The sequence below is a fragment of the Dromaius novaehollandiae genome, chromosome 3 (assembly GCF_036370855.1).
Source record: "Dromaius novaehollandiae isolate bDroNov1 chromosome 3, bDroNov1.hap1, whole genome shotgun sequence".
Taxonomy (NCBI): Eukaryota; Metazoa; Chordata; class Aves; order Casuariiformes; family Dromaiidae; genus Dromaius; species Dromaius novaehollandiae.
Genome location: NC_088100.1, coordinates 100,178,323 through 100,203,641, shown reverse-complemented (window position 1 = coordinate 100,203,641; position 25,319 = coordinate 100,178,323). Strand labels below are relative to the sequence as shown.

General features: G+C 39.9%; 1 long non-coding RNA gene across 1 annotated transcript in view; it reads right to left on the bottom strand.

The window, feature by feature from the left end:
* LOC112997342 (uncharacterized) overlaps positions 1-21,947 on the bottom strand; it is a 240,492-nt gene extending 218,545 nt beyond the window's left edge. The window contains exon 1 of the long non-coding RNA XR_010388545.1: positions 21,729-21,947. This is a non-coding gene — a long non-coding RNA (uncharacterized LOC112997342). The remainder of the gene's footprint in view (positions 1-21,728) is intronic.
* Between the last annotated feature and the right edge of the window lie 3,372 nt (positions 21,948-25,319).

The following is a 25,319-nucleotide window of genomic DNA, read 5'->3' as shown; positions in this document are numbered from 1 at the left end:
GAAAGTGGTGGGCGAAGGCTGCGTTCTCAGTTACACTGCACATGCAGATTTTAATTAGCTGGATTAAAAACAAGACCGTATCATGTCCTTTAGCAGTATTCTATCTAGAAACAAAAGATTTTCTTTCCTGGCTTCTGCAAGCAGCACAGTACAGCATTAATAAAAAAAAGGTCACGGCAGTTCAAGATGAAAGGTCACACATGACAGAAACTCTATGTGACAGGGACATCATGTTTATCTCTGTGATAAAGGAGCTCTGTCCAGGCAGGTCAGCACAACGTGCCTCGGCAATAGGAAAATATAAACATATGGGGTGGATAGATGGTGGACTGGGGAGTTTGGCAAAGTAGGTTCACTTTTGGAAGCAGAGAAAAAGAAGAGAGAGAATTGTTAGAGAGACAATGAGCTGAAAGGATCTAGCTTTAAAAAAGATAAAGAAGGTCAGAAAGAGCCTGAGCTGAAGCCTGAGATTATGGCTGCATAGGAGAGCACAGAACCTGCACGCTGTGAATAAAGCATGGAGCCTGTGGTGATACCCTCTGCCAGGAGGCAGGAAATACCAGCTTGGGCCACAGTGCTGCATCCCCAAGCACCACAGGCCACTCACACCTGGGCAGAGCTTGCACCCTTCTGCCTACTAAAGGCAGATGTAGATATTCTTCCCTGGGTCAAGCTGCAAATCTCTGTCTGATTCCAAAGGCTCCCCAAATTGGGAAGTACTTGAATTGGTTTTTGTTGATGTGAGCCACTATGATTATTATTTTGTTAATGAAGGCCCAGGCTCACTCCCAGTGATGATCGAAGGTATTTCTGTTTACTTCCAAAGGAGCATTAGCAGCCCTATAATGCGCAGCCTTGCAAGGCTTTGCCCTGGAATGCACCGAGCACTTTCGACATCGTCCTTATCACTGGGAGGGAGATGCAGGCCCTCGGCTTCTCTCAAGACCAGACTGTGAAAATAAACACATTATGGCCTTGCAAACCTTAACTGATGCAACAATCTCACGGGTTCTGAGTGAAGTTACTGCCATATGCAAGCAGCCACAGGAGCATGCTTCAGGCTTAAGGGGCAACATTAAAGGGGGAAGGAAAGGAAGACAAAGGTGAATCAGGTCAAATGTTCTTCCTCTGCTTTGATATATTTCCTGCTTTCCTAAGTCCAGCTCAGGAAAAAAGATCCCTTTCTATGTAAATCGTTCTGGGCAACAATTCCATTCTCTTCTTCATAACATTTTCATTAAATAGGATTCATGCAGCCCAGGCCAGGTATGACTACATACACGTCAGGCTTCGTAGTCTCTTTCATGAGACTGATCCATGAATAGGTCAATTAAGAAACAAAGAGCCTTTTTAACGTAAAAGGAACATTGGGCGAGGGCATACAATCAAGTTCTCATGGTTCAGCAAGGTGCTGCACATCAAATGACTGTATTAATTAACAGCACGCTCTTAGCCTGTAGCAAACCTGGGGTTAAAAATGCGTTAGCTTAAATGTCATTGAAATCAGTACTTGTCAGCTCCAGTAATTCAATCATATGTCTGAGCTCTAAGAAAAGTAAAGACTAGTGCTAGAAACCAGAAACCTCTGGATGAAACAATACTGGTTTTCATTTTGAGCAGCAATTCAGTATAGCAGTTACCTACTACACAAACTGATAATGCAATGATTAAAATGTCCCAGTTCTGCTGCTGCTGAGATCATTGGGAAATCACAGTTTAATTCAATAAATGTAGGTCATTTTCTGTAATCTCAGTAATGCAGCATGGCCTAATACAATCATTTTGTATGATGAGCTTTTTAAATCAACTTGGTTTTCACTGTCATTTATCTTTAGAATAGAAAAAAGATTATAGCACAAATTGCCTGATTCTTATTTATGTTGCTGCAGGCAGAAGTGGAGTATAGTATTGTGAAGAATAGCTTTATATGGGTTAATTGGGGTACTAGATACGTAGAGTTATCCCTAGGAACAGAGAGCACCTGGTACCCAAACTAGCTCAGCCATCCTCATATGACATCTCAGGCTTATCTAGACCCAACCTCAGTGCAGTGAATGTAAAAGGATCTTGACATAGGGGTGAATGCATTCATGTCTATTCTGCAGGGTTTAAAATAAATTCTCTTTCCAGATATGTGAAAAAAGTTGTCACGGATTTCAAAGGGAGTTTTATGTTCCCATCAGTTTAGAGTGCCTTTGTGACCTTGAGGACCTGAGGTGGTGTATCTGAACACCTCATGGCTTTTTACTTTAAATGGGATGCTGAGTCACAGAAGATCTAAGTGACCTGCCTGATGTCATATGAAATCCTGCATCAGACAGAGGAGCTGAAGCTGGCTTTTCCAGAACCTCGGCTGCTTTGATAACCCTTGAGGTCATTCAAAACTAACAACCATTTTTGAGCAGATGACAACCCAACTTCATTGCTCTATGAGATTCAAAATGTTCATATCAGTACCCATTTGGTGAAAGACAGAACAAGAGAAAGAAGAATCCAAAGATGAAGGAAATAAACAGACTAATATACTTCTCAGTGGCTTCTGACCACTGAGACCAATAGTGGTTTTCTGTTGACTCCTGGCAATGTGACTGGGATTTCATTTTGACACTAGATGAACTAAACAGGACCAACAAAGCACAGGCCTGAAATGATCCATACTATTAAATTGGTCCCTGGCATAGTTTAGACCAAAGCTCGCCTGCACTCTTCCAGACAATGCCAAAGCACAGTTTGAGTATTAATCTGGGTCAGGCACCATCTCCGATAGGTATTTTGGACATGGCCACCATGATTTGGAGGGTAAAAGAGTTTAGCTGTGTGAATGCAGGCTCTTTTATGCCAGCTGGCCTCAGGGAAAAGTCTCTGACCAATTTTACTTACCAGTTTGGATGTAGCCAGGATGTCCAGGTCTTCCTTTCTTTTCCAGTCATAGGGAAGCTGGCAATCAGTTCTCAGAGCAAACATTAGCATTGCAACATGCCATACTGTAGGATGATGGCATTAACATGATTTGACCATGCAACTTGTATAAATGCAACACAGTTCATTATATTTTAAAGAAAAGCACTATTATTTGGAGAGTGAACTAAAGCAGACCTAGAAGTAATAAAGAAACCACAACATAAAATGATACAAACAATTGAAGAATGAATAGGTCAATTTGTTTCAATTAATTAGGGGCTAGTTCTCTGTTACTATAAAGATGTCTGCAAAATAAATAAATATACATGTGGATAGTCTCTTTTATAAATATAAAGTGTAATATTATGTAAATTCCAGCTATCACTGTTAACTTTAAAAATACATACTGTTACTTTAAATGTAGTAGAAAAAAATGGTAGGTTGTAGATGGAAAAAAGAAGCATTTTAAACAAAGACCTTCCATTTAAAGCAATAATCATCAACATGTGGCTTCCATGCAGCATGTGGCAGCTGCAACAACATTCATATCTCAGTGTGCCTGCTCTTAGGCAGAGCAAGAGAAGTGCTGAAAACAGTAGCATTCCTCATGGATCTGCTCCAGATCCCACAGAAGTCAGTGAGAATCTAGCCTCCATGCTTGCTTTCACACTTGGGCAGCACAGCAAATGTTGAGCAAACAGACCACAACTATGAGGCTCATTCTCAGCAGCCAGGCAAAAAAGAAACACTTTAGTCTCCCTCCCTAGAGTCAAGATTTGGGGGGAAAAAAGAAAAAGAAGTAGAGAGGTGACATCAGAGCCACCTGGTTCCTTCAGCTAAGTCTGTCTTGCATTAATCCTAACATTTATGAAGACCTTGAAGTCTCCAAGATCCATCAAATAAATAACCATGGCGGAGGTTGTTTACTGGGGGGTAAGGGGATATTGCTTTTATTTGTTATTACCCTTAGTATTATGCTGCAAAACACATTTTCCATACTAGAAATACTCTGCTCATAACAAGATATCAAAGCATCACAGCATGAATGTGAGTCTCAGGCTCAGCTGGTCTACATGTTCTGGAAGGATCATTAGTTTAAACTGTCTGCTACTGCGAACTGAGAAATAATGACATCTCTCAGGAAACAGATTGCTCTTTTCAGCTCTGCACTGGACTTTTCATGTTTCTATCCCCCTTAAGATCATTTTATGGGTAAAGAGAGGGAGGGGGCTGACTGATCTCTTCTCCAAAGAACAGATAAGAAGACAGGGGCTAGTTCACAAAGAAGATAAGATCCCTCCACAGCTGCACAGTGACAGATGAGCTACTAAGGATTGTGAAAGGCAAACTCTGGCAATTTAAGATGTACATCAGAGAGACAACAAAAGCAGATGTGCACCCACGCCTCAGCTTTTCCAGTATCCTCAGTGCACATGAGCCAAAGCTCTTAAGGAGGAGTCCAGCATACACATTTGTATTTACCTAGCAGTGAGGTGGATTGCAGGTTTATCATGTTCAGCCTGCTTAGCTTTCCACAATAAAAATATTCCATGTCAATGTGAGTCAAGTTAAGAAGACAGATCCTAGTTCTCCACTCAAGCACATTCACTCAGATTGTTTCCCCCATCTCCTTCACATGTAGGAAAACAAACCATGTTAGGAAGCATGTCATGCCTCCTATGGTGGTACATGTCGAACACTTTGAACTGAAGAAATGGTCTGAAGAAATAATAGTCTATTATGTGTGAACTTAAACTCACACTTGGGGGAAGTGAGAGGAGGTAAACTAATTTCCAAGTAGTGTCTAAATTAACTAACGCTATAAGCAAATTCTATGGGGCTTTTTTTCCGCATTTGACAGTATTTTTGAGATCTAATTTCAAGTTGGAGATGTCCATTCCTGCCAAATATACCCACAAAAATGGCCTATATAAACCTCTAGCCTACCCATTTGATCCCAAACTCCAGGATTAGCTTGATAAATGACAAATCACTGAAGAAAATCCTAACTGTGATTAAATCATACAAGTAAGGCAACAAATGAAAGACCTATTTAATTTCTTGCAGATCGGTTCTCTGCGGATCAAAAAAGAATAAATATTTTCTTGAGGGTCTCAGAACTGATACTTAGTACTGTGGCATGCACAATGCAAACACACTTTGCTCCCAAAGAGCTGGCACCAGCATTGCTATTGTATAACACAGCTTTAAACCTGCTCTGAAGCAATGCTGTAAATCAGGAATCATTCCACCAAAGTCAATGGAGTTAAATGACCGTAAAACGGGTATGAGAGAGAAATCAGATTGTTAACCTGTAAAGTAGAGCTTGCATTCCTCTCACAGCCTCTATTTGGTCAGGCTATATTTTACTCGTTCAGAGCCTCAAGCTAGTAAATAAGTATTTGATTGTAGTTGAACTATACTTGATATAACTTAATGATACCAAACTTTTAGCGTAAACTTCTTGGTCCACATCCAGTAATATTGCTTAAATTGGAGTGGAGGTGTCTGAATATCTGCTAACCTCAAACAGTGCTCCAGACCATCTTCTGCCCACACTGTCTAACTATATGAGAACCCAAAAGCAATTACATGCTTCCTTCTTTGACCTGGAAGTTCCCATGACATTTCCCCAGAAACACTTAAGTCTCACCCAAGCAAATGCGAGAAACAACCAACCTAGCAGAGAGTGCTGTGCTGGTAATAGATAGCAGGTCCTTGCTCTTGAGAGTAGCTTGATATTTTATGTTATATTATTACTGACTAAAAATAGAAAACTGGGGCCAGGAACCAAAGCCTTAGAACATCCACCATCCCCTCCACTTTTTAAAAGTGAGTTTTACTTGCTGTTTATTTTTCTCAGAAAAGCATTTTTGACCTGAATTTTCAGTGGGCCAAGGTGTTTATTGTTTGCCACTGGATGGCTGAAAGGAATTTCGCATTTGCTGGACAGGAGCACGGAGGCACCTTTGCTGTACTGTAGGATCAAAAGATGTAAGTATTCAATTTAGGTTGTCTAAATTGCTCTACAGAGGACATAAACTACTTTGAATTTAGGTATCATGGCCCTGTGTATCGATAGGTTATGATCCAGCCAAGAATAACTCCTCTTTACAGTGGACCTTTAAGCTCCATTAAAATGTCACATTAATGCTCAGCAGCAGTCAAAGGGCAAACAGGATGTCAGGAGTTTTTTGGAAAAGTATAGAGAATGGCACACAGGATGCCTTTCTGTCTCGTAATAAATTCATGGTGAATACTGTGTACACCTCTGATCCCCTCATCTCCAAAAGGGCATAGCAGAAGTAGGAAAGCTACAACAAAGATTATCTGATGTGCAGAAAAGATTCCCTACATGGATAGTTTATGTCATAGAGGATTCCTCCGTCTGGAAAAAAAAAGATGATTGATGAATATTTGATGTAAAATTATGAAAAGAAAGAAGAAGGTATATAGTATATATAAGAAGGTATATATTATTCAGCATTTCTCATAATGTAAGAACTAGTAAGACATGCTAGGAAGATTAAGACATGCTAGACTAGGAAGACTAAGGGACATGCTTTTTTTTATATATATACAGCACATTATTATATAACCACACAATGTTGCACAGACCAAAAGTATAAAAAGTACAAAATACTATAAAATAACTCTTAAAAGAAAGGTCCATCAAGAGCTACTGAACACAGAGATATGGAATCCTTCAGTTCTTATTTCTTTGCATGCATTTTGAAGATCTCATCATTCATTGCACTTAGAAGAGGTTCTACAAGCCACATCTTTTCATTAAGTTTGTAAACAGCCTTAGGATTCATCACAATACAAGGTTATATAGTATGACAGCAGTTTTATGTATATACTCAAAGGAAGAAATATTAACTAGAAGTTAAGAAGCTGCCACGTCCAGATCTGAATTTTAAGTTCTTCACAGTTCAGAGGCATCTGGAGTTTATTTAATGATTGTTATTATTAGCTATAAGTTATAAAATGATTTAATAAAAATGGGAAGCATGCACAAAAAATTGTTCAGAATACAGCCCCTAATTTCCAGCTATATCATAATTCTAAAGCATTTATTCAAAGTATTTGAGTTTGGCCTTTGTTTGACTGGACAAGCATGATAAGAACCATCAAAAAAATCTGAAAAATAGTCCAGTAAAATACGCAGCTTATATTTTTTGCAACCAGAGGTGCAGAAGAACAAAGACAATTGCAGAGTTTCTGATCAGCCCTTAAGCCTCTGTCACTGTGAGGAGGGGAGGAGGATGTCAGAGAGGAAAGGGAAGAAGCCCTGGCCTAGATTAAGTGTGTGCATTTCTAGAGTTTCGCTGAGCTTTCACCCTGGCTGCCAGGCCACCCCGGCACCAAGTGCTCCTTCCACAATGTTTCGGTTTCTTTTTTCTCCAGGTGGTAAGGAGCTTTCTGTTTTATCGTAGTGTAAATTTGGGTTTGGGAGATACAGAAAAAAGTGCTGTTCACTTTCTCTGGGAAATGTAAACAGCATCACACGCAGCCAGCACTACCAATCAGTGTAACAGCAAAAAAAGCTCCAGTTCATATCTGGATTTCACGACTGGAGCTGCACATCCATATGAAGAGTAAAATAATTAGTTGGAGAAGGCTCATCCATTTATGCTGCTGGCACAAAGACCTTTGTTTTATTTTATAGGATTTTAAGGATCTCGTTTCCCATTTTTGGTTATTTAAAAAGAAAAAAAAAGATGCTGGTGTGTAAAAAAAGCAAAGCAGCAGAAAACTCTAAAAGCATTCAGAGAGGGTGCAGTAGTTTTAGCCTTCTGTTTGTGTGTTTCCAATAGGTGTATTTAAATGTAAATGTTACCCTTTCACCCTTGAGCCACCTATTCTTACAGCCAGCAGAAAGAGAGCATTCATGGTATAATGTCTTTATGAGAACAGATCTTATACTTAATTTCTCATGTGAATCAAACTCTTTTATAACACATTTTTGTGAGATTAAAAGAACAATATTAGTCTAGTGGCTCAGCAGCCAGATCACTGCCCTGTCACATGGGAGACTTGGGTTCAAAGAGATGGCAGGCAACTTAGCTGGGAAGTGCATGATTGAAACTATAGTCACAGATAGACTCAGTTTTCCACTCTCACAGAATTGCTCAGTTTTGCACAATCCACCCTGAAAAGCCAGCCAGAGCGACCCTGCATCCAGTTCCTTACTGGAAACTGTGTCCACCTGCCCGTCTGTCACGGGAAATCATTAGGAGAAGGTCTTCAAACCCAAAGTCTTTAAAACATTTGCATTAGCTTGCATTTGCACTGTGGGGAGGATTTTCAGGAAGGAGAAGGAAGACTTTTTCAACAGGTATTTCCAGACAACTGCATTGTGTCCCCTTGATTGCCCAGTTTCACTCTCATGCGCTGAATCATTGCGCGTTCAGTTTGCCCATCCACATGGCATGTGGCTGGCTGAATTGCACAGTTTGCAAGCAGGTATTGTCTGAGATTGTTACTAGAGGTGCAATGTGATAATAAGTTTGATAGAGTAGCTCAGACTGTGTTATATCAAGGTAGAGCCCCACCGAAACCTAAGGGGCCCTAAGTGCTCTGTATTAAAGGATTCATTTCTAGAGCAGAGAAGACGACTAACTTCATATTGGCTAAACAAGTTTAAAACTACATTAAGCAGAGGTCAAGCAAATTGGTTTGTCCTACTTTGCCCCAGCTGAGTCAAAATAATGCTTAATATTTTTTCAAAATTTCTTTTATTTGGGTTCAGAGCATGACTGCATGTGACAGAGATCAGACTTTGCACCACATCCATGCCACACTGAATACTGTTGGTAGCATGGCTGTAAGATGGCTGCAAGCTGGCTGTATTGTGGACTGCTGAATGTTTAGCACTGTTGATTGCTATGATTATTATTTGTTTTGTGATGCTGCTTAGAAGATGCAGTGATGATAGAGATCTTTGTGCAGAGTGACATTCAAATGCTTAACAATAAGATATTCTTCTCCTCAAAGATCATACAGCTTAAGTCCAAGCCATGTTATTTTCTCATTCTTTAAAAGTTGTGTCACGCAAGACAGAGAAGCCTGTGTATGCCACAAGTACGCACACCAATGTCAGGCAGCCCTACTCACTTCCTTCACTTCCCCTTCCCTTGATATAGAGCATATGTCTCATTGTGGCACTAAGCACATGAAAACTAAGGGGAAATAGGCTATTATTTTAGGAGGTGCAGGACCAAGCACCTGGAACAGTGAAATACTTGGAAAGAACTCCTATAAATGTTTTAAGCTGTAATATATTAAACAATTAAGAAGTGTTGGTATTTCTGTGCTTGAGGGCATTTAAAACAGGGAAGTCCCCTTTAAAGGCATCAGAGCGGAATGTCTATGGTCATGCTCTTTAAAAGAAAAACTACCTCTTTTTTCCCCCCCTTTCAGCAAAAAGTCCAAGTTTCAGCTGACTTGCTCTTTCAGCAGAGGAAATGAAGCCAGATAGTTTTAATGCTGTTTTAAACAGTTAACTCTTCAAAAAAAAGAAAAGAAAAGAAAAGAAAAGAAAAGAAAAGAAAAGAAAAGAAAAGAAAAGAAAAGAAAAGAAAAGAAAAGAAAAGAAAAGAGTCCAAAGAATAGAACTGGTTACCTTGAAAGCTCTATTAAGGTAATTTAGAAAATAGTTTTGATAATAACTTTAATGCATTACTTGTGTACCTAGGATTGTCAGCACTACAGGTTACTGCAAGTTAATCGGTAAATTGCTGATACCAGCTACAACCAACCCTTAAGAAATCCAACATGTCTTACGTCTTTGCCTCTATTTTCCTGAGAGCAATAAATCAGTGTTCATGCAACATCAAATTAGCATGAAAGAATAAGAACTTAATACTGACAATTCTTAGCTGAGCAAACATTCAACATTAGAGCGTACTTAATGAATGCTTAGCTACTTCTTCAAAGGTTCTTCTTACTGTGTTTAAAGTACATGAGAGTGCAATACAAGTTCTCTTAGATAGGCAGGCAAGCAGAGAGACATCTACACACACACACATGTAGTATACACATACATACATACATATGCATATATTCCGAATAGACAAGTTCTAGGAAACTTTACAACAGAAACAAGAAAAAAATTACCTACTGGTCTCTACAACGCCAACAAGTGCTCAGATTCTCTGGAAAAAAGCTTAGAACAGTCTGTTATAATATTTTGAAAGAATGTTTTAACAATCATTTTCACCAAAATATTTTCTAACAAAAAAATAAGGATTTAATACTGCCACTAGTGGAAAATGCCTCCTTCAAGTTGCATGTAAGAAAACAAATACATGAATTGGCAACTTCTGTGCAGTTTTAGCTTCCACCGATTAATTATAGCAGGCTTTTGCTTTAATCATGTATCTCAGGGCAGCCCATCAGATTAACTGGAAAAAGAAGACAAAATGTATTAAAACTTAGTGAGTTACTGGAATCTTCTGGAACTAACAGCTATACAGATGGTCTGCAACATATTTGTATAGAAGATGCCCAATTGTTGATGGTTTTCCAACTATTATAGTAGCATAGTAAGAAGGCAGATACTGGGCAGTGAGCACTGAGCAACTGTTGTCACCAAGCCTTCCCCTCTTGGCTGCTTCCCCACTCACCCAACGAGCAGTTTTGGTCTCCCAGAGCGGAGACAAAGGTTGCTTTGGAGAAGCGGGGAAGCCTCAGAACACCATGTAGATTTAGGGCTGGATAGAAGGTATTGTGCGGAGGCCATGCCCATTACTCATCCGCTGGCAACGGGCTCTCTTCCTTTTGTCTGGAAAGACGGTAAACTTTCAATGCCATCTGAAAACAGAAGGCCTTTCACGGAGTGCAAGAACTCTGCCATCTCAATCATGTGAAAATATTGTAAACACTTTCCCAGCCCCCATTCAGCTGTCCAAAAAGCCGAGCTAGAAAACACCAAACAAAACAGGAAGGAAAGAAAAGGGTGGGTGTGTGTGCACACTTCGTTTTAATTCATATTTTTACACGGAATAGGAACTTTACTTGGGGTTTTTTGTTTTCCCTTAACATTAGTGAACAGTGTTAAGTAGCTGTTATGGAGGAAAGGCAGTTAAAAGCCTATTTTATGATTTATTTAGAGAAAAAAAACATGCCTGGCAGTTTCTCTCCAGCAGAGCTGCTCATATTTTGTTACAGCTTTTGCAAGAGTAGCTTTCAAATGTGCCACAGGAATTAGAATTGCCTTTCAGTGCTCAGGTAGGCCCATGCCAATGAACCTTTTCCAGGAGAGGCCTCCCTCCAAGCATTTAAACAACACAAATGCTGTATTCCTGATGTATCTTAACCTATACAGGATCAGGTACAATGCCAGCATGGGAAGTGGCTCACAGGGAAGAATATGTTCATAGAGAAATGGTGTGTGTGTATGTGGATGTGTGCGTGTGTGCATGTGTGAGTGTGCATATGCTTACATATCTATCAGATACACCAAATATGCAAATGCGTTTCAGTTTGTACAAAATTGTTAAACTGCATGTTTTGCCTGATGATACCCTCTGTATAGGTTGTGCTGGTGCAATATACCATTAACTCTGGACAATCACTCCATTCCAGTGCATCATTTGGTCATGTAACTGTGATGTAGCTGCTTGCTGAAAAAAGACAGGCTTGTTCTCCTGAAGTCATTGACTGCTGGAGATTTCATAGTAACTCTGAAACATAGTAACTCATTAGCACCCAGTTTCTTTAAAATTTAAGATATGAGGATCTCATTGTAAGTTAATCAGCTTAACACTGGAGAAAAGCAAAGCAACTATGCTGAAAGTAACTAGGAAATACACTTTGTTTCTTTGTATAGAAATCTTGCTCTAAAATAACATTTCAGGCCCACATTTTGTTCACAAGCCAATTCTGAAAACGGAGCAGGAGCAGGTATCCCTGGTGAGCCTGGGAGTATTCTTCCTCCCTTAGAGATAAATCCTCTGTTCCCGACCTGGAAAAAGTCCAGCTGCCATTGGTGACTTCTAGAGGGATGTACTGCTGCTCTCTTAGAGAGTATTTCTTATGAGTTTTCAACAGTATTCAGTAAACATTGTGACCTGATAGAAGGTCATCTCTCATGAGCAGTGAGACCTGACTCCTTCAGAAGCACGCAGTGACGAGGCAAGGCTCTTCCACCTGATTTTCCCTCACCCTGCTGTGGATGCAAACCATCTCCTAACCAAGAAGGAGAATTGATTATTTAAGCGCATCGTACAGGGATATCAGTTTGTAGACCAGCTTTGCTGTCCGATTGAAGACCAAATATGAAAAGACACAAATGCAAGTAATGCGTGAACCCTCACACATTCAAGCATGCTTGGTGCTCAGTTTTCCACCAGACACATCCAGATGGGCTGTCCCTTGGCATCCCTACAAGGCATCTGCCTACAGGAGTCCATGTGTACAACGAGCAGGTAGATCTGGGAGTTCATAGTGCTCCTGGGTGTTTCTCAGACTGCTCATTAAGATGAAGTCGATATGTCTATTTTGGCATCTTTGGACTTTCTGCTCTGGCTTCTCCCTTACAAAAGGAAAGACCTATGTCTTTCCCCATTTTCCTCTATGCACTCCTTTATGCTGGTGAAATCAGCAGCTACCCAGTAAGTCGACATTCATGTTCCCTATTTAAGTAGAATTTGGGGACTATAATGCACAAGAATGCATGAGGAGTCATTACCAAGTAAGTGCCAGATGTGGCACACTGGGAGGGCAAGTTCCCCCTGCCATCTCCCAGTATACCCACTATGCATCAGTATGGCCTAATAAAAAGTTTCATAAGTCCAGCACTTGAATTCCATACCCAAAAGAAAGAATGCATATTAGTAAGCTTGTAAAGTCATTTCGCCTTTCTTTACACACAGTGAGAATAGGCGATAATAGGCTAAAGAATGAGGAAAAGTATTTGCCAATAACTGAAGCAGGGTTTGATAAGCTGACTGATGCTTTACATTTAAAATGCATTCCTTGAGACTGCCTTGCACATGCTATCTCAATGCCCCCCCCCCCATTTTATAAAAAGAAGCTGCAGTAAATTAGAATTTTATGAGACTCCAAATAAAAAACCTTCACTAAAATTGAAAACAAGACATGGCTGTATAAGCATATGGAAGTTTTATGAGAGGAGAGGAAAAAAAATGATCCCAGGGCAATAAAAAATCTGTCCCACTCTTTCTTGGTCTTTACAAACCAAGAGTTACATGAGACAGATGAAACAGTGGTACATCTTCCAGCAAAGAGGCATTATAGTTTTCTTACTCATTCCTCTGATGCAAGGCAGCCTAGTAACAGTTAGTCCTAAGATCTATTTTCTGACTTTCTTTATAAACTATTTTAAAATTATATATGGAAAAGAGATACCTTTCTGCTTTGATATTTAGTTCAAGGGTAACCAAGCAGCAGTGGCTTCCTGGGCTTTCATATAGTTTTCTTTGGAATTGAACACTGGACCCTCTGAATCCTGTTACTGGCTTTTTAAATGTTTTATGGATTAAAGGCAGTTTTGTTTAATTTATGTTTTCATCTTTGTTCCAAACCCCAGAGTGATTAATTTTGATCACTGTATACACACTTTTACTTCAATTTTTTCACCTTTCCTCCCCTCCAGGATGGTGTGAGTAACGGATTTTGTTTAGCTCAATGATGGATTGGCTATTAAAGGTTGTTTTGCTTTGTTTTTAAATACAATGCACTGCATTCCAGACATTTCTCCTAAACACAGTGGTTTGGAACTCTAGCTATGAAATTTGGGTCTGGCTGTAAATTACTGCAAAATATTTAGAGAGAGTTTTTAGATTTTTCCTCTCTAAGATGGCCCAGACTTGGGGGCTGACATGCATTTTTAAGTGATTTCAAAGTATGTGCAATGGATGGCACGGATTGCTTTCTATGCCCTATCCCTCAACTGCCAAAGGCAAATAAATTTTGAAAAAAGAGTGAGAAAACAAAGGTGAAGATGTCTCGTTTCAGAGTGCAGGAAAGTATATTTATAGAACAGAAATCCTTACGGTGTAGGCAGGCTTTGTTCCTACAAAGAGGTTGCTACAAAGGCTCTGCTCTCATAAGATTCACTCAGACTTGGAATCAGGAACATACATAAACAACATATAAAGAGCAATATCTAAAGGGGGCTGAGGTTTTGCATCTTCCCTTAGATATAATCTTGCTGAAACTCAGGCGAGATCCCCTGAGAGGGCTGTGACTTAATCAAGCACCATGGAAATGTCTTTACTCCAAAGAAAAGAACTGGTTAATATTGTGACACACAGTTCATTAAGAGCACTTAGTTGCATGCTATCTTCTGGAATTCAAGAAGAATGAGTATTTTTGGGCCATCTACCACTAGATAGTACAGTGAAGAGAAAAGAGAGATTTCAGGTAACTGACTTTCTCTTTTATTATAATTCTGAATGTCCCTTGATTTCTTTTTTCTTTCTGTTTCAGCCCCAAGCCTGATTCCCTCTGTACAGTCCCCCTGAATTAGTCAGAAGAGGAAAGTGAGACTAGTACCATGTAGCAGATTCTCCTCAGACATCTGTAGAAATGGGTGCACATCACAGTTTTCATCTGGTTCCAGATATTGAACACCCAGAAGATATTCATAATTATTCAAAGATGAGCCATCTGAAAAACTCAGCTATTGAACAAATATGAACTCTTTACACCTCTCAAAAGCCACGTGGAATGAATTTGTATAATATTAACCTGCTAAACTATCTAAGAATAAACTTTAATGTTAGGGATTTGATAGCAGGCATAAAAAGTTCATTTTCCATTCATTGATACCTGTAACATAGTCTGACTTTTTCAGTTCTGGAATCTATTAATAATTCCTGTAGTTTCACCGTAATTATTCAGTCAGATAATACACTCACATCTAAATACTATCACAATTAAGAGCACTACAGGGAAAGTCCAGTAGTCCCGTAGGTCTCTCAAGGTCTTTTTCTACTATGTTTCTGGCTCAGAAACCCAAGCAAAGGTAGGGATCCTTGTAAAGTAAGGTACCTAACCAGGCTTTCCACCTTTCTATGAAGTATTTTCTACCAAACATATTAGGTGGCTATGAATCCCATTCGGAAGTATAGATTCCTGCCCATATAATGTATAAGGAACACAGGCACCTAATTCAAGTCGCAGGATTCTCTCAAAAGGGACATGGCCTGAAGTTTAGCGTTGTGGATCTAGCCCACAAGTCCCCAAGGCAAATCTTGCTTTTTATGCAGTTTATTTTGCCTGTTGCCCTGAACATCTCTATTTTTTTTTTCTGTTTGGGAGATGTACGACAAGTCTAAACACAGCTGTCAAGTTCTAAAATCAACATCAAAGCTCAGTAAAAGCAAGAGGGAAAAACAATATGCTTTGTTAAGCAATACTGCCTCAAATCTTAAAGGGTTATACAATGAAAGTAATACCTCCTTCGAGTTCTGTGTATGGCAAGCATTACCTAACATTCTTGGTCAGAACCCCACTGTTTATGAGGTGATGAGAAAAGAATACAGCTCCCTCTCGTTAGTAGGACATCTCCACTGCCCTGCAGGAAAATTTTTTGTTATATTTTAGATGTATTGAATCTTCTAGACATTAGAAAAGCAAAACATTCGCTGTGCACTCCGGAGCCATCACCTTTCATGGTCAGTTCGTAGGTTCATCAAGGCCACAGAAAAACTCTTTTATATCATAAGTCTTACCTTTAGGCTGTTTTATTCTGCCACAGGAACCTGAAATATTTCAACAGATTTATCAAACCAGAAATGGAAATATTTATGTTTGGAAGCATTGGTATTTCTAAATATTTCTTATTTCTTTCCTTCCCTACTGATACCAGTCATTGAGCCATGTGAAATGGTTTAAAAGCTACTTCTCAGAAAAAATTCCGCCTGGTTCTTGTGCATAGTTAAGGCTTTCTGCAGCACTACTGGTATTACTGCTAATAATAATATATATACATATATATTTTTTCATATATGCATTTTTCCTATACATCTCAGCATGTTTAAACGTTCATAGACATCAATTTTTAAGGCTAGAATGAATCTTTATCATGATCTAGTCTGACCATCTGTAATACAGATCACTGAATTCACCAATTTGTCAGTGCACTGACCCCTGTATGCTTTTTTAAACTGCAGTATAGATGTAGACAGACACCCAAAAAACTGTAGTTGGAAAACTCATTTCTTTTCTTGGTCAAACAGTCAGGAAGGAAATGTGATATTGTTCCCAAGTTACAGGTGATATAAGAGACCACAGCACCTGCTCTACTGGATGAGCTCAGCCCTCTCACCTCCAGACCCTCCACGTTCTTCTAGGAAGGACCCTAAGACACTGTGTTTGATATAAGAAATGTGGGGTGGATGGAGGCAACAGGTTCAGGCAAAAAAGTGTGTGTTGAAATGCACACTAAATGGTATGGCATGAAGAATTTTTCATCCAAAATATGAGGTGAGTTGCCCCACTTTTGGCCTTAGAGGCACTCTGAGTGAGCAAATGAGCCTTAAACCCAACATTTGCTCATGTGTATCAGGATGGATGATGCAGCCAGAAATATTTTGGGTAATACAGATGTTCCTCAGCAGAGTGAGACTCTCCTCTTGTATCACAATCACGTATAAACCCCTTTTGCTGACGTTCCATTTTAGCTGACATTTTACTTATTACTTGATAACAGAGTGTGTCGCTGTTCCATACTGCAAGTGTGAGCAAGGACCAGGGAATACTCTAATCTCCAGGAAATGGGAATGGTTTTGCAAGGATCATGGAATATGATCCTCATTTCAGATTATAAAAAGAAAAAAAAAGCCAAATGAAAAGAGCAGAGACAAACACGAGACTAACTAAGAAGAACAAGTTTCCTCCTGTAGAGAATCTAAAACTGAAAGAGCATAAGCTCTCTGCTCCTGCCAGATTGCTCACCAGGAGACAAAGACAATAATCCGGCAGGCACAGAATGTTATTTAGCAACCAAGAGATTGAGAATACAGCCTGTCATTTTCCCTCTGAATAGTCCTTGCCATTTTTCTCAGACATACATGAAACCTCCTTCAGCATGAGGGGGATCAGCTTATGAAGCAAAATCACCTGGTCCATTCCTGTGCTGCATGGTCTGTCAAAGACACAGGAGACTGGACATGGTAATAAGAAATAAAGACACACTTGAGTCATTCAGCAAGTAAAGGAAGCTTTTGATGCTCCTCTGCTGGTAACAGGCGATCCCTCAAAAAGGAAGGGGGAAAGGAAGAGAAGGCATTTTAGGCACCAGGCAGGACGAACATTTGAGTTTTAACTGGTCTGCTACCAAACAAAGCGGGGGAAGAAAAGGAAAGGATCACTTTTCTTTTGGTATCAAATAACTCCCGTATGGCATCACATTTCAAACTCTGCCCTACATGAGCATCCCAGGCCATCAGCCAGCTAAATGTGTGATTCAAGTATTCCAGAAATACACACTCTTTCCTTGAAATGATTCTTTCCTCTTTCTCTTTCCCTTCCATTGTGAAACCCACTCTGCCTGCCAGTGAGGTGCTGTGCGACTGTGAGCTCCCTGGGACTGTTTCCCCATCCGTGACATCATACCACTTATCTTTGCAAAGTGCCTGGAGGTCCACAGAGGAAAAAAGAAAACACACATACCACCCTTACCTCCTCCTGCTAGTGCTTGGCTAGGCTTGTAATTCTCTACCTGGCTTTTGCTGTTGTACCCAATTCAAGCCCAAGCAAATTCCAATCCACACCTCTTCCTGAGGCTCCCATTTATTTAAACAGGTGGGACCAGAATTCCTGTACTTCCTGAAGTGCTGTTGCGGCTGAATGAGCTTATAATGCAATTCTGCTACAGGTATCAATTAAGACTAGGCAATGGGGAATTTCAGGCTGCAGAGGGGTAAAGGCAATATAGCAGCCATTTCTAGAACGTAGGTGCTGGCAGAGTGAAAAGCAACATTCAACTACCCTGTAACTTTCTTAATTCAAGAGGCCCTTGAGCCAAAAGACCATTAGCTGGAGTCATTGCATAAGCTTAATAACAGTCTTTTTTTTATTATTTAAGGCTGTCCCACCATTCTATTATCTGTCATTAATTTTCCATATGTTCCCCTCACCACTGCTTTTAGGCTGGGTTCAGTTTACAGAGCTGGATCAGATTTCTTTACAAGCCAGGACATTTGCTGGCTTGCTTACTAGCTTGAGGCCAGTTATGTTTGAGTGAGGCCCAAGCAAAACAAGTGAGATTTGGTGACTTTCCAGTGAGTAGGCACCAAATCTACATGATCTGAGGTTGTTGTTTTTTAAAAGTTTAAAATTCTTAAAGCAATAGTTCTTTCATTATTTCAGATTGTTTTTTTTTAAATAACTGCTGGCAGATACTTGCTCGCATATTGCAGCATCTCCCTGCTTACTATAAAGCAGAGCCTTTTGTTCTTTTTTCTTTACATTTACCATAATGCAACAGTTTCTTGGTTATTTATTTTTATTAGTCACAGATGGGCAAATGCACCAGTAATTTTGGTAAAAAGAAACTGATGAGAACAAGATCAATGAACCATTATGTTTCCAGTATTTATACTAGTTAATAAAATCGAATGTTTGCATCTCTTTCTCTTAAAAGCATTCAGATTTAATGTGAAACCCTCCTCTAATTCAAATCTGATTTCTAGAAGCATTTCTTACACTGCTGCAATCAGTGAGTCAATAAAAATAATTAAAAGGGAAGTGGCCTTCCAAACAAGCCTTAAAAATTAAATACTGCCTAGTCTGAATAATCAGCGATCCTCTAACTATGTCCTGCATTATTTTGTTCCTTTTTTCTCTGTGTTTTTAGCTTTATTATTCTCAGCACATCTGAAATATGTTTTAAATACTTTGGGACAAGGATACTGTAAACTGGAAAGAATATTCAGGGCCTTATGCTAAAGTAGAATTTCAAATGTAATGGGACACTGAAGCACCTCTAGACCTTTGAAAATCCCCCATCAAGTACTCCCCACTGTGTATGCACAGAAACTAAGGCTGCAGAACCAGAGTACAGCCCAAAGGTGACGCACAGTGAAAATACCAGTATTGTATACTGCAGTTCAGGTTCAGGCCAACAACTAAACTGTAGGGTGGCACACTAGTAAGCTGTAGTTTGAAAATGTCTTGAATGGGAAAGGATTCTCACAAAACTGTACCTCTCATTTGTCCTTAGCTGTTCCAAAGAGGTTCCCCTGATTTTGCTTCATAAATTTAAGCATTGTGTTATAGATCTTGTAACAGATGGGATGTAAAAGTTATATGAATGCTGAATATAAAGATCATGTTATCCTTTTTTTATTATTGTTCATATTTTATAATCAAAGTAAGCAAAAACAAGACCCTGTAGCTAAGCATTTACACAAATACAGATAATTATTTTGGTCTTTGGACACAAGCAGAGTTTAGGCATCACACCACTGAAAATTTCAGCTCCGGACTCTTAGGTGTCTGTTTGCTTGCTGGAATCCCAAGCTTTGGGAACCAAAGAGCTTAGACACCCCAAACAGAGGGCTTCGTGGGAACCACCTAAACTAGCCACTAGGTAATGCTGAATATATTAGGACTATCTTAAGCCTCCCTGGAATTTAGTTGCCTATCTCAAGTCAGGAATCTCCACCCTCCTCCATAGCTATCCAGAACTCCTCCACCAAAACAGTAAGAGAATTAGGCACTATCACTGCCAGGCCTCTTTTACGCAATAGCGCTACAACCAGAGCACTCCCTTCCGACTGTGGGAGATCCTTGTTCAATTCCCTCTAGGCATGAATGGATCTGAACCTGCATTTTCCACACCTGTGCTGAAAACTATCAGGCTATAGGTTATCCTGGTCTGGAAAGTTCCCCCTCTTTCCTTATAAAGCTGTTTCTTTTGGCATATTAAGGAAATGAACCTAAGAAAATGAACCTAAGCTAAACCGAACACCAAATCAGCTCTTCTTTTTCATTTTTTCCTTCAGGTTTAATCTTTTTAAGGGGACAATTCTTTGGCTAGCTGAGGTTTTTTACAAAATAACAGTAAATAGTTCCTTAAATACTGCACCATTACCATGTCCCAAATTGCACATGTACTTCCCCACAAAACAAATTGGAGTTTGATAATGGAAGAGTTAAGTAAACAGTACAATGTAGAGAACAGAGAGCAACAATGATAGCCAACCCACTCAGGCCCTGGGAGGATTCTGCAGAAGCTAGCAGCGCAACCCACCAAACTATACATGTTTTATGATTTATGACATGGGGAGGAAGGGAAGGAGATAGGAGGAAGGAGAAAAGTGGAGAAGACGACAGAAAGAGCAGTTGACAAAATGAAACTGATCAAATAGGAAAAGCCAGATTTGCAAGTCATTGTAGTTGTTAGGTTATTATACCATGTGGTAGGTTGGATGGAGAGTGTAAAGAGGGAAGAGGAGAGCCCACACACAGAAATCACCGAGAGCACTACAGAGATCAGAACTACTAGGGAACCACCAAATAACCACTAACAACCAACAGCAGTGGAGCTGAAAGAGAAAACAGAAAATTAGGGAGGAAAGCTAGGTAAGAATGGTCAAAAAAAACCCAAGAGGGGGCAAGATTTCAAGGAGTCAATGGGGTGAACAGCAAGCATTAAGAGCAAGAGACAGGTAAAGAAAGATGAGGATAGAGAACAAACTTGTGATTAGATCAGGAAAATCCCAGTAGAGGATTAACTACACACTATGGGTTTCTGTACTTAGATACAAAAAGCTTTACAAACCAGATTGTTGGCAAAACTTCATGAGTCCCACACTGGAATAATTAAAATAAAAGCTGTTCACTGAGGTTATTTTTGGTGGGCATGTTTGGATCAGATCATAGAGTTGTCGAGCACAGTGTAATACATGCCGAAAGTCCTACTATATGCCTGCCACTGCGCCCTGCCATACTTGGAAATTTGTTCAAAACCTATGGTAGAGAAATGATATTGGCTTCCCACTTGAAGGACAAACCAATGTTACATGTTTCAGCTGGAGGTTAGGGTGCTGGTCTTGAGCTGTTTGAGGTAGAGGCCCTTTTGGTTAAGCTTGGTCAGGAATAAGTTTGTCCTGTGGCATACCTTGGAGCTGGCGGGAGGCTCGTCTGAATCAGATTAACTGCATACTCGAAAGATATCAGGAAAGGAAGATTTGCTACATAGATTCTACAGTAACTGGGGCATAGAAGTGTACAAAAAGTTATATCATACAGTGACCTTCCTATTGGATGAAATGGGGTGCTGGTATCAATTATACTTACACAACTGAAATGGGCTGGCAAACCAAATGGTGAAGCATTTAGACACAACAGAAACATGTCATTCCATTCAGATATTACATTTTTATTTCCTTATGATGGAATTCCTCAAAAGACTCTGCAGAAAAGCAGGATGCTTTTTTTAATGTTCCCTCACCATGGGATTTTTCCTCTAAAAACTGCTGCTGCAAGTGGCATGACAGAAAACTGTTCACCCAAGACAAGTAGACTCAGACTGCTTTTCTGAAGCAACAAGTGTGAACCAGAAATTTCAGAGGAGGAGAGAGAAGGCACCTTTGAATAAAGACATTCTGGGCCCAGAACCCACCACTGCTTGTATGGAGAGTTTGTAGACATCTAACTAAATTCAAACTTCTATAAACCCAAGCACTAGGCACGTGGCTTGAACATGCAGCTAAAGCAACCTCGAAGCATTGCAACAAACAATAGTCACTAATCAATCCACCAGGGACTATCACCTCCTGGGAACAGAAAAGAAGAGCGCATATCCAATTAGTAAACTGTTCTCCTAGCAAAGCCATACTCACAGTATAATGCAGCTTTTCCCTTGCTGTAGAACAGTGCCAGCAACTTTTTCCTCAAGAATGTCTCCTTCCTTCAGCATAACAGCTCCTGATGACTCAGAACAGGGCAATTTGCCTTCCTTTTCTCCAAAGGTTATTTTTTCCTCAACACTGGACAATGCAGGTTGACCTTATTTGCTGTCATGCAAATACAGCCTCCAGACAATAACTTTCTTAATCAGGCTTTTACTAAAAAAGAAAATAAAACAATCTGAGAAGGTCTTAAAAAAAAAAAAAAAAAAAGAGTAGAGACGCATATATTTGGGGATTTTTGTTTTGTTTTGTTTTTTAATTTTCCAAATTCTTCTTTAAGCAGCTTAGGGTTATAAAGCACGTAACTCAGCCATCAAAGCGTTAACTAGCATATGTGTGAGGGCTCAGACCAGGTTTTTGTGAACTGTTGTATTTCTGTCATCTGAAAGTTAAACACTGGGTTAGAGAAATCCAAATGGTGGCTTCATCCTCAGAATGACAGCAGAAAGAAAAATATTTGCACTTTTTCCCCTCTAAGTAGAGGATTGGAAAGGAGCAGTGCTCTCAAGACATTCCTTTATTCTTTTGAAAGCAGGAGTTCCGCTGCAGAGATTGTCTCCAGCCATACGTTACTAATACCCCAGCTTCTCATGTCTGGAGCCTGCGCTGCAAATACTGTTTTCCCAGAAATCACAATGTTCTTTGGCTTTATTTTGTGGACACCAGACTCCCTCCATGCCATAGCCCTGCAAAAGCACCAGCAACTTCTATTTAGCTGGCCCTCAGGAGCTAAACAGTGATGCTGCCAGAGCCAGGGCTTGGGGAGAGCTCGCCTAGCCAAAGTCTTTCTTTAGCTGTACCTGCGTAGTTCACTTACGGCCTCTGCTACTCTGGATATTTTTCTGTACTTCAGAAAAAATGAAAAGCCTATTGATCCTTTTAATTCAATATCTGCATCTGAGACTTCTGGGGTCAAATTATGACTTCCTAAAAAATCAGCACTGGGCCTGTGTTCTGACAAACTTGTGTTTCCTCTGACGCTGCTTCATGCTTCTTTGTTTTTAATGTATAGATAAACACCTATAAAAATAACCACATTGCTCTTTTTAAAGTCTTTCCTTGAAATGCCCCTTTCCTGCAATGCCCATTTAAAATCCTAACGGCAGTGATTAGTGCTGTGCTGAGGCTGTGCTGATCAATATCACGGCGTTTGTACTCCCTCTTCTTGTCTGTCTCCAACTCTTGACTCTTTGTTTTATGTTTAGACTGTGAGCTCCTTAGTGCAGAGATTGTTTTTATGTTCTCAGCTTGGACAGGAGCTAGCACCATCAACCTAAGTGCTAAGCTAATATAAATTATCAAGAAGGAAGACAGCTTTGCTTGGTTTAAGAATGACTGCTCTCTTCCTGAAGTTTCAGATTCTTTTGTGCAGAGATAGGAAGAATATTATTTGCACAAGAGACATAAGACACTGCAGTCTGGATTCTGATCTGCAACGTTCAAGATTAGAAATGATTTTGAATGCTTTGGCCTCTCACTAAAATTTGAGATGTCTTCTTAAAAGGGAGCTCCTTTAGGTCCTTTTGACAAAATACACATCATAAATGTCACTTCCAGATAAAACTTTTCAGTTTCTCCTGCCTGGATTCAGAGGAAAATACATTTATTTTGAAATCTCCAGGGGCCGCCAGACTCAAGGCCAGATTCTGTTCTCTCTGGCAGATCTGTGAAACTAGAGTAAGTCCACTGACCAAAACCAAGCTTCAGGGAAGTAAATCCACAGTGAGGAAAAACAGTATTTAGTACTTTTGCTTTTTTATATTTTCACTTCCCTATACAAACTTGAAAAAAAAAAATCACCTAGCAGTGTATGGTACCTGGTGCAAAGCTAAAGCTGAAGTGTACATCAGACCACCGAAAAGCACAGAGCCACATGAGAACACCTCACCCATGCCGTTCAGGGGTCCCTAGCACTACTCTGTAGCTGTACACAGAAATGATGGAGCAGCTCAGATATTGTGGCTGACTTCTTTGATATAGTTGCTAAAGATAGACAATCTGCTGCCCCACTTATTTTTATACTGCAGAAATAAGAGTTACTGTGGTAAAAATTTCCATCAAGCAAGGGATGCCTAGCCTGGGTCTTCAGAGATTTTTCAGTTCTTGCTAGCAGGGCCTGTTGCAGCTGACCTTAATGCAGTTTATACAGACTGGTTGATTGGCTCCCACATTGGAACCAGCCAGCTAGTTTGCACAAGTCTCTCATTCTAAAATATGTGTAATTTATTTGAGCTGATAGAGAGGATAAGAATCAACTGTCTGTTTCCCAGTTAATAAAAAACATACAATGAGAGCAGAGCTCTGCCAGCATATCTTGTTTACCCAAAAATGTTTGGCATTAAATGTGAAATCGGAAATGAACTCATTATCTGATTATTTTCATTCTGAAGAATTAACTGCTTTGGGGGAAAGGCTTGTCTTAAACAGTCCCCTTGTACGGATGACTAATTGCAAATATATATATCTGAAGAATACGGCAAATTCTTGTGACTCCCAGGGTAGGATGTAACACTATCAATTTGGACAAGAACATCAGGAGTATCCTCTCACATGACTTGTTTCAAAACAGAAGGAAATCCATTTAAGCTAGCAGCATTATGCTCGTATAGGTGAGCAGAGAGGAGTTTCAAAACAGGCCACATTCTGCAATTCTTATCCAGGCAATGCGGATAAGAAGTACTTAAAAAGTATTTATAGTAGATTTGCCCTTTCCTTTCCCCCCCAAAAAATTATATAGCAACATGAATATTTATATTTTTTTATATACTTTCAGTTAAAAATGAGCTCCTCAGTGGTATAAATCAGAAGAGCTCAGTGAAAATAAAGACAATGAGTAACTGAAGCAGATACTCTTTCAAGGATAAGAACATTTTAGGAAAACTTCCTGTTCTAGCACCAAACCCAAATCACTGTGAATTAAGAGAGAACTGTATTCAGGACAGCCCATGGGGCTGCATCCTTTTGTTTTTCCCTTGCTGCTTCTTTGCTTCATTCTCATCTGTTTGGTCTCAGTTTTCAGTGTTTTCTATTTAGCCCCCTCTGTAGCTAGCTCAACAGTTGCTGCTCCTTCTAGGGTTGCTGAGTGCCTCTTCTGTACTCAAAATACTGCTTTCTTTTCCTATACTGTAGGGACAGGACTGAATTTTGAAAAGGGTACCATGTAGCCCTCCACTGTGTGTCAGCACAGTGCAACTTATATAAGTGTGTCCTCCGCTGAACATTGGGCTGTTCCTTTTCTCCTCTTACTGAAATATCCCCATCCTCATGTGCCCTATGAAAGCAACTACAATATCATAGCATGCATAGCCTAAACTTCCCCTTTCCCTTAGCTACATCTGAATGTTTTTTTGGCTGGCCCAGCAATCCAAAGGCAAAAGTACATTGAGTGATGTCCAGGAAGATGACAGGCCAAACCTCACAGGATGACTCCGGGCTGCCCAGCAAGCCAACAAAATGCTTTGTAGGCTTCCTGCAGCCCACAGGCTGTGTGTAGCACAGGCAGGGGCAGCCCAGATTCTTTCC